The following is an 18,753-nucleotide window of genomic DNA, read 5'->3' on the forward strand; positions in this document are numbered from 1 at the left end:
GGGATAAGCTAGTTAAGTGATTTAGTGCTTTAAAGGGAGGTATAAGAAAGGTGATGAATGGTGTTAGTGAGCTATGTTCCAGATGAGGTACATGGACAAAGACAGGAGGTAGACAGGAAGTCTTTTAGTAATGGTTTGAAAAAATGAAGGTTTGTGATACACCTGATTGATATAGGAATATTATTCTATGTTCTAGCTACACTATTGGAGTAGAGACTAACCCCAACAGCCCTTTATGGTTTGTAGATGGTAAGCAGTTGTTTATTATTTGACCAAAGTCTTTGTGAAAGTAGAAATTTGTAGTCATTCTAAAAGTAAAGACTATTTTGAACGGTGTTTATGGTAATTGGAGCAAGACAGCCAAATAGTGCAATATTGGTATGGTGGTTCAGGAAGGGTGGTGATGGTGGGTGGGGTGGTGGTCTGTTGTACTGCCTAGGGCCCCATTGACCATGATCTACCTCTGAATGTGTATGAACAGTTTAGAGTAGCCAGTCAAGCCGCTTTTTTTTTTTTTGTGGGAGGAAATTGGAGTCTCAGAGAAAACCTATACAGATTTGGAGAGAACATGCATACCCCGCATAGGCAATAACAGGAAGCAGGCCTTGAACCCTGGACAGTAGTGCTCTGAGTGACAGATGTTAACCAGACTGAACCATACTACATTACTACATGTGTACCAACAGAGTATAATTACCATTAAGTGGAACATCTTAATGTAAGGCCTGTAAATTGAAAATTAAAATAAAAAAAATATATTAATAAGCAAATATGAACAGAAATAGTTTTTACATTCATGTAAAATTCGAGTTGTTAAATCTGTGTATCTGAAGAGGTAAATAACAAAGGTCCTCCTAGATGCTGAACTTTTTGCTCTATTTAATGTTGCTTAGTCTGTAATTACCGACAACTGACTGGCTTTAGTAGACCCTTCAAATTATTGTCTAAACTTATTTATTTATTTATTTGCATTTGTTAACCGGGTTGGTCCAGCTGGGTAAGAATTACCCTTTTTCAGTGGAGATCCGAGGGGAAAAGCCCCAAACAGACATACAAATACATACGAATAGAGACAAATTAACAATATTACAGAGGAAAACAATATTATAGGTACAATGGATAAGAAAAACAAACAATGAAAGTTTGAGAATATGAGTAAGGTACAATTTTTTCCTGATTCCTTAGATAAACCCTAATTTCTGTTCTGCCATAGTATTTAACAGACATCAGTTATGTTGTGCTTTCCTTGTACATTTTAATGTTTAAGGCAGTACGGGAATGATTGTGTGCTACAGCGGTTTCCTTATTCTGTATCTCAGAATGTCATTTAATGCAAATGTACTGTAGTTTGTCATCACTATGGCACAGTGGTTGGTCTGAATGTGTGACGACTGCTGTTACACTATGTGGCAATGAGATTCATCTGTTCTGTGAAAGATGAGGGCACACTACAGCACAGAAACATCTTTAGCATGAAAGATGAAGTTAAAGTCAAACCTTGAGGCTAGGGAAGTCTGCTGAGAAAATCATAGTGCTCTTAGCTGCTCAGGTGTGTAGTTAGGGGATGTAATGCCATTAAAATGACAGTGTGAACCTTTATTGTTTCAGTAACACAGTTTTTCTAAGAGAGCAATCTTTACTTTTTTAAATTATCAGATCACATCCACATATAATGTCATAACTGTGAGGCAAAAATCAGAATTGTACCTCAGATGTGAGACAGTGAGTTGAACATGTTTTACCTGAAAGCACCCTTATGTATCTAATTTGTGTATTATAAGGTGATATAATTTACCCCTCCATGTGTTTTGACAATGCATAACATTTTTCTTCAGACATGTTGTGCAATGCAGCAATTCAAAAGTTGAAGCTGCAGGACTGTGCCACCATCCATGTGTGTGTGTGTGTGTGTGTGTGTGTGTGTGTGTGTGTGTGTGTGTGTGTGTGTGTGTGTGTATGTGTGTGTGTGTGTGTGTGTGTGTGTGTGTGTGTGTGTGTGTGTGTGTGTGTGCGTGTGTGTGTGTGCATGCAGTCTTTCTTTTCTCCCCTTCTGTCACTTAGGCAGCCAACCCAGTGCCCCAAGTCCTTTGCTGTATCTACTAGTGCTTCAGTCACCCTGCCCTGTGCCCAAATATAAGCTAGGGCCAGCGAGGATCCTAAAGGCACCCAGGGTGGATGGTGGGGGTTGTGCTGTTAATAATCTAGCTGAGGAGTTCTACTTTATGACCTGTTCTGTTTTCACCCTCACCCTGGCCCTATATGGTACAACCTGAGGGAAGAGGGTGCTGTGGGGGCATGCAGTGTATCACCCTGTCTCCGTGGCAACTAAGCCTTGTGCCACCCTATTACCCCTTTAGGCCTAGATGTCTTGACATGACATTCCCTGCCTCCAACAGAGATTGTCATAGAAGATGCCCACAGAACCAGCCGCCCACCAGGAATGGTAAAGCCCATGTCTCTCTAGCCACCAAGAATGGTAACGCCTATGTCTCCCTATCCAGCAGGTATGGTAACACCCATCTCTCCCCACCCACCAGAGATGGTAACGGCCTCCTGTCCCTGCTGCACCGTCAGATGCCTCAACCACAAACTGAACCCAGGACACCTGACCACAGTCAGAGTTTTATCCCTTTAGCCACCAGAGTGGCTGCCACATGCCTTCTGTCTTTCTGTGTAAATACATTACTTCTTAGTTACTGCTAATACGAGCACATACTGTCAACAGTCTACATGCATACTGTGCCTTCTGTCTTTCTTTGTAAATACATTACTTCTTAGTTACTGCTAATAATGCACATACTGTCAACACTGTACATGCATACTGTGCCTTCTGTCTTTCTTTGTAAATACATTACTTCTTAGTTACTGGTAATACTGCCACATACTGTCAGCAGTCTACATGCATGCCGTGCCTTCTGTCTTTCTTTATAAATACATTACTTCTTAGCTACTGGTAATACTGCCACATACTGTCAGCACTGTGCATGCATACTGTGCCTTCTGTCTTGCTTTCTAAATACATTACTTCTTAGTTATTGCTAATACTGGCACATACTGTCAGCACTGTACATGTGTACTTTAGTGTCTGTCTTTCTTTGTAAATACATTATGTCTTAGTTGCTGCTAATACTGGCACATTCTGTCAGCACTGTACATGCATACTGTGCCTTCTGTCTTTCTTTGTAAATGCATTACTTCTTAGTTACTGGTAATACTGGCACATACTGTCAGCACTCTACATGCATACTATGCCTTCTGTCTTTCCTTGTAAATACATTACTTCTTAGTTACTAATAATACTGGCATATACTGTCAGCACTGTGCATGCATACTGTGCCTTCTGTCTTTCTTTGTAAATACATTACTTCTTAGTTACTGGTAATACTGATACATACTGTCAACACTGTACATGCATACTATGCCTTCTGTCTTTCTTTGTAAATACATTACTTCTAAGTTACTGCTAATACTGGCACATACTGTCAGCACTCTACATGCATACTGTGCCTTCTGTATTTCTGTGTAAATACATTACTTCTTAGTTACTGCTAATACTGGCACATACTGTCAGCACTCTACATGCATACTGTGCCTTCTGTCTTTCTCTGTAAATACATTACTTCTTAGTTATTGCTAATACTGGCACATACTGTTAGCACTCTACATGCATACTGCGCCTTCTGTCTTTTTTTGTAAATATGTTACTTCTTAGTTACTGCTAATACTGGCACATACTGTCAGCACTCTATATGCATACTGTGCCTTCTGTCTTTCTTTGTAAATACATTACTTCTTAGTTACTGGTAATACTGCCACATACTGTCAGCACTGTACATGCATACTGTGCCTTCTGTCTTTCTTTGTAAATACATTACTTCTTAGTTACTGGTAATACTGGCACATACCATCAGCACTCTACATGAATACTATGCCTTCTGTCTTTCTTTGTAAATACATTACTTCTTAGTTACTGCTAATACTGGCACATACTGTCAGCACTCTACATGCATACTGTGCCTTCTGTCTTTCTCTGTAAATACATTACTTCTTAGTTATTGCTAATACTGGCACATACTGTTAGCACTCTACATGCATACTGCGCCTTCTGTCTTTTTTTGTAAATATGTTACTTCTTAGTTACTGCTAGTACTGGCACATACTGTCAGCACTGTACATGTATACTGTGCCTTCTATCTATCTTTGTAAATACATTACTTCACAGTTACTGCTAATACTGGCACATACTGTCAGCACTGTACATGCATACAGTGCCTTCTGTCTTTCTTTGTAAATACATTACTTCTTAGTTACTGGTAATACTGGCACATACTGTCAACACTGTACATTCATACTATGCCTTCTGTCTTTGTAAATACATTACTTCTTAGTTACTGCCAATACTAGCACATACTGTCAGCACTCTACATGCATACTGTGCCTTCTGTCTTTCTCTGTATATATATTACTTCTTAGTTACTGCTAATACTGCCACATACTGTCAGCACTGTACATGCTGTACCTTCTGTCTTTCTTTGTAAATACATTACTTCTTAGTTACTGCTAATACTGGGACATACTGTCAACACTGAACATGCATATTGTCCCTTCTGTCTTTCTTTGTAAATACATTAATTTTTAGTTACTGCTAACAATGCACATACTGTCAGCACTGTACTTGCATACTGTGCCTTCTGTATTACTTTGTAAATACATTACTTTTTAGTTACTGCTACCAATGCACATACTGCCAACACTGTACATACGTACTTTGCCTTCTGTCTTTCTTTGTAAATACATTACTTCTTATTTACTGGTAATACTGTCACATGCTGTCAGCAGTCTACATGCATACTGTTCCTTCTGTCTTTCTTTGTAAACACATTACTTCTTATTTACTAGTAATACTGTCACATACTGTCAGCAATCTACATGCATACTGTGCCTTCTTTCTTTCTTTGTAAATACATTACTTCTTAGTTACTGCTAATACTGGCACATACTGTCAGCACTGTACATGCATACTGTGCCTTCTGTGTTTCGTTGTAAATGCATTACTTCTTAGTTACTGCTAATACTGGCACATACTGTCAGCACTGTATATGCATACTGTGCCTTTTGTCTTTCTTTGTAAATGCATTACTTCTTAGTTACTGGTAATACTGCAACATACCGTCAGCACTGTTCATGCATATTGTGCCGCCTGTCTTTCTTTGTAAATACATTACTTCTTAGTTACTGGTAATACTGGCACATACTGTCAACACTGTACATGCATACTATGCCTTCTGTCTTTCTTTGTAAATACATTACTTCTTAGTTACTGGGAATACTGCCACATACTGTCAGCACTGTACATGCATACTGTGCCTTCTATCTTTCTTTGTAAATGCATTAATTCTTAGTCACTGCTAATACTGGCATGTACTGTCAGCCCTGTACATGCATACTGTGCCTTCTGACTTTCTTTGTAAATACATTACGTCTTAGTTACTGGTAATACTGGCACATACTGTTAGCACTCTACATGAATACAATGCCTTCTGTCTTTCTTTGTAAATACATTACTTCTTAGTTACTGCTAATGCTAGTACATACTGTCAGCACTGTATATGCATACTGTGCCTTCAGTCTATCTTTGTAAATACATTACTTCACAGTTACTGCTAATACTGGCACATACTGTCAGCACTGTACATACATACTGTGCCTTCTGTCTTTCTTTGTAAATACATTATTTCTTAGTTACTGGTAATACTGGAAAATACTGTCAGCACTGTACATGCATACTGTGCCTTCTGTCTTTCTTTGTAAATACATTACTTTTTAGTTACTGCTAACAATGCACATACTGTCAACACTGTACATGCGTACTTTGCCTTCTGTCTTTTTTTGTAAATACACTACTTCTTATTTACTGGTAATACTGTCACATGCTGTCAGCAGTCTACATGCATACTGTTCCTTCTGTCTTTCTTTGTAAATACATTACTTCTTATTTACTAGTAATACTGTCACATACTGTCAGCAGTCTACATGCATACTGTGCCTTCTGCCTTTCTTTGTAAATACATTACTTCTTAGTTACTTCTAATACTGGCACATACTGTCAGCACTGTACATGCATACTGTGCCTTCTGTGTTTCTTTGTAAATGCATTACTTCTTAGTGACTGCTAATACAGGCACATACTGTCATCACTATACATGCATACTGTGCCTTCTGTCTTTCTTTGTAAATGCATTACTTCTTAGTTACTGGTAATACTGCCGAATACTGTCAGCACTGTGCATGCATATTGTGCCGCCTGTCTTTCTTTGTAAATACATTACTTCTTAGTTACTGGTAATACTGGCACATAGAGTCAGCACTCTACATGCATAGTATGCATTCTGTCTTTCTTTGTAAATACATTACTTCTTAGTGCTAATGCTGGCACATACTGTCAGCACTGTACATGCATACTGTGCCTTCTGTTTATCTTTGTAAATACATTACTTCACAGTTACTGCTAACACTGGCACATACTGTCAGGACTGTACATGCATACTGTGCCTTCTATCTTTCTTTGTAAATACATTAATTCTTAGTCACTGTTAATACTGGCATGTACTGTCAGCACTGTACATGCATACTGTGCCTTCTGACTTTCTTTGTAAATACATTACTTCTTAGTTACTGGTAATACTGGCACATACTGTTAGCACTCTACATGAATACAATGCCTTCTGTCTTTCTTTGTAAAACATTACTTCTTAGTTACTGCTAATGCTGGTACATACTGTCAGCACTGTACATGCCTACTGTGCCTTCAGTCTATCTTTGTAAATACATTACTTCACAGTTACTGCTAATACTGGCACATACTGTCAGCACTGTACATGCATACTATGCCTTCTGTCTTTCTTTGTAAATACATTACTTCTTAGTTATTGCAATACTGGCACATACTGTCAGCACTCTACGTGCATACTATGCCTTCTGTCTTTCCTTGTAAATACATTACTTCTTAGATACTAATAATACTGGCATATACTGTCAGCACTGTACATGCATACTGTGCCTTCTGTCTTTCTTTGTAAATACATTACTTCTTAGTTACTGGTAAAACTGGCACATACTGTCAACACTGTACATGCATACTATGCCTTCTGTCTTTCTTTGTAAATACAGTACTTCTTAGTTACTACTAATACTGGCACAAACTGTCAGCACTCTACATGCATACTGTGCCTTCTGTCTCTGTGTAAATACATTACTTCTTAGTTAATGCTAATACTGACACATACTGTCATGATTCTAAATGCATACTGTGCCTTCTGTCTTTCCTTGTAAATACATTACTTCTTAGCTACTGCTAATACTGGCACATACTGCCGGCAGTCTATATGTGTACTGTGCCTTCTGCCTTTCTTTGTAAATACATTACTTCTTAATTACTGGTAATACTGCCACATACTGTCAGCACTGTACATGCATACTGTACCTTCTGTCTTTCTTTGTAAATACATTACTTCTTAGTCACTGGTAATACTGCCACATACTGTCTGCACTGTGCGTGCATATTGTGCTGCCTGTCTTTCTTTGTAAATACATTTCTTCTTAGTTACTGGTAATACTGGCACATACAGTCAGCACTCTACATGCATACTATGCATTCTGTCTTTCTTTGTAAATACATTACTTCTTAGTTACTGCTAATGCTGGCACATACTGTCAGCACTGTACATGCATACTGTGCCTTCTGTCGTTCTTTGTAAATACATTACTTCCTAGTTACTGTTAATACTGGCACATACTGTCAGGACTGTACATGCATACTGTGCCTTCTGTCTTTCTTTCTAAATGCATTACTTCTTAGTTACTGGTAATACTGGCACATACTGTCAACACTGTACATGCATTCTATGCCTTCTGTCTTTCTTTGTAAATACATTACTTCTTAGTTACTGGGAATACTGCCACTTACTGTCATCACTGTACATGCATACTGTGCCTTCTGTCTTTCTTTGTAAGTACATTACTTCTTAGTTACTGGTAATACTGGCACATACTGTCAGCACTCTACATGAATACTATGCCTTCTGTATTTCTTTGTAAATACATTGCTTCTTAGTTACTGCTAATACTGGCACATACTGTCAGCACTGTACATGCATACTGTGCCTTCAGTCTGTCTTTGTAAATACATTACTTCACAGTTAATGCTAATACTGGCACATACTGTCAGCACTGTACATGCATACTATGCCTTCTGTCTTTCTTTGTAAATACATTACTTCTTAGTTACTGCTAATACTGGCACATACTGTTAGCACTCTACATGCATACTGTGCCTTCTGTCTTTCTGTGTAGATACATTACTTCTTAGTTACTGCGAATACTGGGACATACTGTCAGCACTCTACATGAATACTATGCCTTCTGTATTTCTTTGTAAATACATTGCTTCTTAGTTACTGCTAATACTGGCACATACTGTCAGCACTGTACATGCATACTGTGCCTTCAGTCTATCTTTGTAAATACATTACTTCACAGTTAATGCTAATACTGGCACATACTGTCAGCACTGTACATGCATACTATGCCTTCTGTCTTTCTTTGTAAATACATTACTTCTTAGTTACTGCTAGTACTGGCACATACTGTTAGCACTCTACATGCATACTGTGCCTTCTGCCTTTCTTTGTAAATACATTACTTCTTAGTTACTGGTAATATTGGCACATACTGTCAACACTGTACATGAATACTATGCCTTCTGTCTTTCTTTGTAAATACAGTACTTCTTAGTTACTACTAATACTGGCGCATACTGTCAGCACTGTACATGCATACTGTGCCTTCTGTCTTTCTTTGTAAATACATTAATTCTTAGACACTGCTAATACTGGCATGTACTGTCAGCACTGTACATGCATACTGTGCCTTCTATCTTTCTTTGTAAATACATTACTTCTTAGTTACTGCTAATACTGGCACATACTGTCAGCACTGTACATGCATACTGTGCCTTCTGTGTTTCTTTGTAAATGCATTACTTCCTAGTTACTGCTAATACTGGCACATACTGTCAGCACTGTATATGCATACTGTGCCTTCTGTGTTTCTTTGTAAATGCATTATTTCTTAGTTACTGGTAATACTGCCGCATACTGTCAGCACTGTGCATGCATATTGTGCCGCCTGTCTTTCTTTGGAAATACATTACTTCTTAGTTACTGGTAATACTGGCACATACAGTCAGCACTCTACATGCATACTATGCATTCTGTCTTTCTTTGTAAATACATTACTTCTTAGTGCTAATGCTGGCACATACTGTCAGCACTGTACATGCATACTGTGCCTTCTATCTTTCTTTGTAAATACATTAATTCTTAGTCACTGTTAATACTGACATGTACTGTCAGCACTGTACATACATAATGTGCCTTCTGACTTTCTTTGTAAATACATTACTTCTTAGTTACTGGTAATACTGGCACATACTGTTAGCACTATACATGAATACAATGCCTTCTGTCTTTCTTTGTAAATACATTACTTCTTAGTTACTGCTAATGCTGGTACATACTGTCAGCATTGTACATGCATACTGTGCCTTCAGTCTATCTTTGTAAATACATTACTTTACAGTTACTGCTAATACTGGCACATACTGTCAGCACTGTACATGCATGCTATCCTTCTGTCTTTCTTTGTAAATACATTACTTCTTAGTTACTGGTAATACTGGCACATACTGTCAGCACTCTACATGCATACTATGACTTCTATCTTTCCTTGTAAATACATTACTTCTTAGATACTAATAATACTGGCATATACTGTCAGCACTGTACATGCATACTGTGCTTTCTGTCTTTCTTTGCAAATACTTTACTTCTTAGTTAAGGTAAAACTGGCACATACTGTCAACACTGTACATGCATAATATGCCTTCTGTCTTTCTTTGTAAATACATTACTTCTTAGGTACTACTAATACTGGCACATACTGTCAGCACTCTACATGCATACTGTGCCTTCTGTCTTTCTGTGTAAATACATTACTTCTTAGTTACTGCTAATACTGACACATACTGTCAGCACTGTACATGCATACTGTGCGTTCAGTCTATCTTTGTAAATGCACTACTTCACAGTTAATGCTAACACTGGCACATACTGTCAGCACTGTACATGCATACTATGCCTTCTGTCTTTCTTTGTAAACACATTACTTCTTAGTTACTGGTAATACTGCCACATACTGTCAGCACTCTACATGCATACTATGCATTCTGTCTTTCTTTGTAAATACATTACTTCTTAATTACTGTTAATACTGGCACATACTGTCAGCACTGTACATGCATACTGTGCCTTCTGTCTTTCTTTGTAAATGCATTACTTCTTAGTTACTGGTAATACTGGCACATGCTCTCAACACTGTACATGCGTTCTATGCCTTCTGTCTTTCTTTGTAAATACATTACTTCTTAGTTACTGGGAATACTGCCACATACTGCCATCACTCTACATGCATACTGTGCCTTCTGTCTTTCGTTGTAAACACATTACTTCTTAGTTACTGGTAATACTTGCACATACTATCAGCACTCTACATGAATACTATGCCTTCTGTCTTTCTTTGTAAATACATTGCTTCTTAGTTACTGCCAATGCTGGCACATACTGTCAGCACTGTACATGCATACTGTGCCTTCAGTTTATCTTTGTAAATACATTACTTCACAGTTAATGCTAACACTGGCACATACTGTCAGCACTGTACATGCATACTATGCCTTCTGTCTTTCTTTGTAAATACATTACTTCTTAGTTACTGCTAATACTGGCACATACTGTTAGCACTCTGCATGCATACTGTGCCTTCTGTCTTTCTGTGTAAATACATTACTTCTTAGTTACTGTTAATACTGGGACATACTGTCAGCACTCTACATGCATACTGTGCCTTCTGCCTTTCTTTGTAAATACATTACTTCTTAGTTACTGGTAATATTGGCACATACTGACAACACTGTACATGAGCACTATGCCTTCTGTCTTTCTTTGTAAATACATTACTTCTTAGTTACTGCTAATACTGGCACATACTGTCAGCACTCTACATGAATACTGTGCCTTCTGCCTTTCTTTGTAAATACATTACTTCTTAGTTATTGGTAATGCTGCCACATACTGTCAGCACTGTGCATGCATACTGTGCCTTCTGTCTTTCTTTGTAAATACATTACTTCTTAGTTTCTGGTAATACTGCCACATACTGTCAGCACTGTACATGCATACTATGCCTTCTGTCTTTCTTTGTAAATACATTACTTCTTAGTTACTGGTAATAATGCCACAGACTCTTTGTACCAAAGGCAAGCGTCCAGTCTGGTGGACCCCAGCCATAAACAAGCTCTACAACAAAAGGAGGAAGCTACTACAAGATAGAGCAAAATCCTTAAAAGGTAAGACACCTTTGATCATTATAAGTAAAAAACTAAGAGCTCTCATAAAATCATCCAAGGCAAATTTTGAGAGAAAAATCGCTAAGGACTCAAAAGACAATCATAAGGCCTTCTTTAGCTATGTCAGAAACCTGGGAGGAAACTCCCAGATATGCTCAGAATTAGTTCAAAATGATGTGAAAATTACTGAACCTACAGACATTGCCAATATACTGGCTGACAGGTTCAGTGCAAACTTCTCCCCCCCCCTCCCCCCCAAAAGGAGAGATATCTATACCAGGGGATTGTAGCCCCTCAAACATCTCTAACGCCCAGGTGAGAACTGCTCTCTCTAAGGCGAAAAACACAGCATCCATGGGACCGGATGGTGTCCCCGGCTGTGTGCTCCACGAACTCAATGAGGAATTAAACCCATAGTTAGGACAGCTGTTTAATCTCAGCCTCACCTCAGGATACGTACCCAAGGAGTGGTGCACGGCAACTGTGGTCCCACTTCACAAAGGCGGTGCCTCCACCGACCCTGGAAATTACCATCCCATCAGCTTGGCAAGCCTGATCTGCAAAGCCATGGGGAGGATCATAATGGAACTCATAAATAAAGACATAGGGAACTTGCAGACTTTGGATCCAACCCAGTTTGGCTTTGTCAAAGGCAGATCATGCCTTTTAAACTTGGTTGACTTTTTCGAAACAGTCACCAAGGCCATTGATGAGGGAAAGGCAGTCCATACAGCCTACCTCGACCTGGCAAAGGCTTTCGACACAATACCCCACTCAGGTATCATTGAAAAACCTCATCAGCTTAAATGTAAACCCATACATCACAAGATGGGTTGCAAACTGGCTAAGTGACAGAACCCACAGGGTCAGAGTTGCTGACGCCATGTCAGACTCAAAGCCTGTCACAAGTGTTGTCCCACAGGGCTCAGTCCTGGGCCCACTCTTTTTCGGCATCTACTTTTCTGAAGTACAAGCAAACACAGGAGGGTTATGGCTGACAAAGTTTGCAGATGACTGCAAACTGGGCGCCATAGTCGAAAACACATCTGACACAGATATCCTTCAGAAGGGTCTCACAGAAACGGATAACTGGTGCCAAAGCCATGGCCTAAAGTTAAATGCCAAGAAATGCATAGTCATACCCTTTGGGAAAAACAAGGTTACCCTTAGCTACCATATAGGTGGCAATCCACTGAGCACAGAAGAAGTTATCAGGGATCTGGGGACCCAGGTTGACAGTAACCTTTCATTTGACACTCACGTTGCTAAAGTAGTTAGGAAGACCTTCTACATTGCCCACCTGATCATGAAGGGATTCACATCTAGATCAAGGGAGGTCATCGTCCCCCTGTACTCATCACTCATCAGACCAATGATTGAGTACAATGCCCCATTCGGAATGTATCTGACCCGACACCTGCAGCAGCTGGAAAGGCCCCAAAAGTTCCTCACCAAAAGGATAAAGGGTCTCAAAAATATGTCTTATGCTGCCCGACTGAAAGAACTCCAGCTCTATTCAGTCGCTTACCGCTTGCTCAGAGGTGACCTGTGCCTGACATACAAGGCCATGTCAAACCCAGATTTGATGAACATGCTTCACCTCAAAAAATCTAGATCCCTCAGAACTACAAGGGCAGGAGACTTAAACCTTGACACGGTTATTAATAGGACGTGCTGGAGGGACAGATTCATCACCCAGAGACTCCCTATGCTGTGGAACAAAATCTCGGTACATGTGAGGCAGAGCACCTCGCTGGCCGTGTTCAAGAGAAATCTTGACCAATGGATGGGAGATCGCAGATATACCCCAGGGATTACCTCAGTGTCACTGCTTGACAGAGGCACAGCAAAATAATGGGCATAGTTTTCTTCAAACTAAAGGGGTGGCGAAAGCCACAAAAACTCTGGGCTAGGCTTATGAATGCCCTTGGGCAGATAGCCTAGAATAAACCTATGAACCTATGAACGTATACTGTTAGCAGTCTACATGCATACTGTGCCTTCTGTCTATCTTTGTAAATACATTACTTCGTAAATACATTACTTCTTAGCTACTGCTAATACTGGCACATACTGTCAGCACTCTATATGTATACTGTGCCTTCTGTCTTTCTTTGTAAATACATTACATCTAACTTACTGGTAATACTGCCACATACTGTCAGCACTGTACATGCATACTGTACCTTCTGTCTTTCTTTGTAAATAGATTACTTCTTAGTTACTGGTAATACTGCAATATACTGTCAGCACTGTGCATGCATATTGTGCCGTTTGTCTTTTTTTGTAAATACATTACTTCTTAGTTACTGGTAATACTGCCACAAACTGTAAGCAATGTGCATGCATGTTGTGCCGTCTGTCTTTTTTGTAAATACATTACTTCTTAGTTACTGCTAATAATGGCACTTACTGTCAACACTGTACATGCATTCTGTGCCTTCTTTCTTTGTAAATACATTACTTCTTAATCACTGGTAATACTGGCATATACAGTCAGCAGTCTACATGCATACTATGCCTTCTGCCTTTCTTTGTAAATACATTACTTCTTAGTTACTGCTAATAATGGCACTTACTGTCAACACTGTACATGCATTCTGTACCTTCTGTCTTTCTTTGTAAATACATCAATTCTTAGTCACTGCTAATACTGGCATGTACTGTCAGCACTGTACATGCATACTGTGTCTTCTGTCTTTCTTTGTAAATACATTAGTTCTTAGTTACTGGTAATACTGACACATACTGTCAGCATCCTACAAGAATACTATGCCTTATCTCTTTCTTTGTAAATACATTACTTCTTAGTTACTGCTAATACTGCCACATACTGTCAGCACTCTGCATGCATACTGTGCCTCCTGACTATCTTTGTAAATACATTACTTCACAGTTACTGCTAATAATGGCATATACTGTCAGCACTGTGCATGCATACTGTGACTTCTGTCTTTCTTTGTAAATACATTACTTCTTAGTTACTGGTAATACTGGCACATGCTGTTAATACTGTCCATGCATACTATGCCTTCTGTCTTTCTTTGTAAATACATTACTTCTTAGTTACTGCTAATACTGGCACATACTGTCAGCACTCGACATGCATACTGTGCCCTCTGTCTTTCTGTGTAAATACATTACTTCTTAGTTACTGCTAATACTGTCCGATACTGTCAGCACTCTACATGCATACTGTTCCCTCTGTCTTTTTTTGTAAATACATTCCTTCTTAGTTACTGGTAATACTGGAACATACTGTCAACACTGTACATGCATAGTATGCCTTCTGTCTTTCTTTGTAAGTACATTACTTCTTAGTTACTGATAATACTGGCACATACTGTCAGCACTCTACATGCATACTGTGCCTTCTGTCTTTCTTTGTAAATACATTACTTGTTAGTTACTGGTAATACTGCCACATACTGTGAGCACTGTGCATGCATATTGTGCCGACTGTCTTTTTTTGTAAATACATTACTTCTTATTTACTGCTAATACTGGCACATACTGTCAACACTGTGCATGCATACTGTGCCTTCTGTCTTTCTTTGTAAATACATTACTTCTTAGTTTCTAGTAATACTGGCACATACAGTCAGCACTCTACATGCATACTATGCCTTCTGTCTTTCTTTGTAAATACATTACTTCCTAGTTACTGGGAATACTGCCACACGCTGTCAGCACTGTACATGCATACTGTGCCTTCTGTCTTTCTTTATAAATACATTAATTCTTAGTCACTGCTAATACTGGCATGTACTGTCAGCACTGTACATGCATACTGTGCCTTCTGTCCTTCTTTGTAGATACATTACTTTTTAGTTATTGCTAACAATGCACATACTGTCAACACTGAACATGCATACTGTGCCTTCTGTCTTTCTTTGTAAATACATTACTTCTTAGTTACTGGTAATACTGCCACATACTATCTGCACTGTACATGCATACTGTGCCTTCTGTCTTTCTTTGTAGATATATTACTTCTTAGTTACTGCTAATACTGGCATTTACTGTCAACACGGTACATGCATACTGTACCTTCTGTCTTTCTTTGTAAATACATTACTTCTTAGTCACTGGTATTACAGGCACATACAGTCAGCACTCCCCATGCATACTATGCCTTCTGTCTTTCTTTGTAAATACATTACTTCTTAGTTCCTGGGAATACTGCCACATGCTGTAAGCACTGTACATGCATACTATGCCTTCTGTCTTTCTTTGTAAATACATTACTTCTTAGTTACTGCTAATACTGGCACATACTGTCAGCATGGTATATGCATACTGTGCCTTCTGTCTATCTTTATAAATACATTACTTCACAGTTTCTGCTAATACTGGCACATAATGTCAGCACTGTAGATGCATACTGTGCCTTCTGTCTTTTTTTGTAAATACATTACTTCTTAGTTACTGGTAATATTGGCACATACTGTCAAAACTGTCCATGCATACTATGCCTTTTGTCTTTCTTTGTAAATACATTACTACTTAGTTACTGCTAATACTGGCACATACTGTCAGCACTCTACATGCTTACTGTGCCTTCTGTCTTTCTTTGAAAATACATTACTCCTTAGTTACTGGTAATACTGGCACATACTGTCAACACTGTACATGCATACTATGCCTTCTGTCTTTCATTGTAAATCCATTACTTTTTAGTTACTGGTAATACTGCCACATACTGTCAACACTGTACATGTATACTTTGCCTTCTGTCTTTCTTTGTAAATACGTTACTTTTTAGTTACTGGTAATACTGGCACATACAGTCAGCACTCTACATGCATACAATGCCTCCTGTCTTTCTTTGTAAATACATTACTTCTTAGTTACTGGGAATACTGCCACATTCTGCCAGCACTGTACATGCATACTGTGCCTTCTGTCTTTCTTTGTAAATAAATTACTTTTTAGTTACTGCTAACAATGCACATACTGTCAACACTGTACATGCATACTGTGCCTTCTTTCTTTCTTTGTAAATACATTACTTCTTAGTTACTGGTAATACTGTCACATACTGTCAGCAGTCTAGATGCATACTGTGCCTTCTGTCTTTCTTTGTAAATACATTACTTCTTAGTTACTGGTAATACTGCCACATACTGTCAGCACTGTATATGCATACTGTGCCTTCTGTCTTTCTTTGTAAATACATTACTTCTTAGTTACTGCTAATACTGGCACATACTTTCAGCATGCTACATGCATACTGTGCCTTCTGGCTTTCAGTGTAAATACATTACTTCTTAGTTACTGCTAATACTGGCACATACTGTCAGCACTCTACATGCATACTGTGCCTTCTGTCTTTATTTGTAAATACATTACTTCTTAGTTACTGCTAATACTGACACATGCTGTCAGCATTGTACATGCATACTGTACCTTCTGTTTTTTCTTTGTAAATACATTACTTCTTAGTTACTGGTAATACTGACACATACTGTCAGCACTGTGCATGCATATTGTGATGTCTGTCTTTTTTGTAAATACATTACTTCTTAGTTACTGGCAATACTGCCACATACTGTCAGCACTGTGCATGCATATTGTGCTGTCTGTCTTTTTTTGTAAATACATTACTTCTTAGTTACTGCTAATACTGGCACATACTGTCAGCACTCTACATGCTTACTGTGCCTTCTGTCTTTCTTTGAAAATACATTACTCCTTAGTTACTGGTAATACTGGCACATAATGTCAACACTGTACATGCATACTATGCCTTCTGTCTGTCTTTGTAAATCCATTACTTTTTAGTTACTACTAATACTGGCACATACTGTCAGCACTCTATATGCATACTGTGCCTTCTGTCTTTCTTTGTAAATACATTATTTCTTAGTTACTGGTAATACTGCCACATACTGTCAGCACTGTGCATGCATATTGTGCTGTCTGTCTTTTTTTGTAAATACATTACTTCTTAGTTACTGCTAATACTGGCACATACTGTCAACACTGTACAGGTATACTTTGCCTTCTGTCTTTCTTTGTAAATACGTTACTTTTTAGTTACTGGTAATACTGGCACATACTGCCAGCACTGTACATGCATACTGTGCCTTCTGTCTTTCTTTGTAAATAAATTACTTTTTAGTTACTGCTAACAATGCACATACTGTCAACACTGTACATGCATACTGTGCCTTCTTTCTTTCTTTGTAAATACATTACTTCTTAGCTACTGGTAATACTGTCACATACTGTCAGCAGTCTAGATGCATACTGTGCCTTCTGTCTTTCTTTGTAAATACATTACTTCTTAGTTACTGGTAATACTGCCACATACTGTCAGCACTGTACATGCATACTGTGCCTTCTGTCTTTCTTTGTAAATACATTACTTCTTAGTTACTGCTAATACTGGCACATACTTTCAGCATGCTACATGCATACTGTGCCCTCTGTCTTTCAGTGTAAATACATTACTTCTTAGTTACTGCTAATACTGGCACATACTGTCAGCACTCTACATGCATACTGTGCCTTTTGTCTTTATTTGTAAATACATTACTTCTTAGTTACTGGTAATACTGCCACATACTGTCAGCACTGTGCATGCATATTGTGACGTCTGTCTTTTTTGTAAATACATTACTTTTTAGTTACTGGCAATACTGCCACATACTGTCAGCACTGTGCATGCATATTGTGCTGTCTGTCTTTTTTTGTAAATACATTACTTCTTAGTTACTGCTAATACTGGTACATACTGTCAGCACTCTACATGCTTACTGTGCCTTCTGTCTTTCTTTGAAAATACATTACTCCTTAGTTACTGGTAATACTGGCTCATACTGTCAACACTGTACATGCATACTATGCCTTCTGTCTTTCTTTGTAAATCCATTACTTTTTAGTTACTACTAAAACTGGCACATACTGTCAGCACTCTATATGCATACTGTGCCTTCTGTCTTTCTTTGTAAATACATTATTTCTTAGTTACTGGTAATACTGCCACATACTGTCAGAACTGTATGTGCATACTGTACCTTCTGTCTTTCTTTGTTAATACATTACTTCTTAGTTACTGGTAATACTGCCACATACTGTCAGCACTGTGCATGCATATTGTCCTGTCAGTCTGTTTTTGTAAATACATTACTTCTTAGTTACTGCTAATACTGGCACATCCTGTCAACACTGTACATGTATACTCTGCCTTCTGTCTTTCTTTGTAAATACGTTACTTTTTAGTTACTGGTAATACTGGCACATACAGTCAGCACTCTACATGCATACAATGCCTTCTGTCTTTC

Source organism: Protopterus annectens, chromosome 13.part0, assembly GCF_019279795.1.
Source record: "Protopterus annectens isolate FY-2018-M chromosome 13.part0, PAN1.0, whole genome shotgun sequence".
NCBI classification, from domain to species: Eukaryota; Metazoa; Chordata; order Ceratodontiformes; family Protopteridae; genus Protopterus; species Protopterus annectens.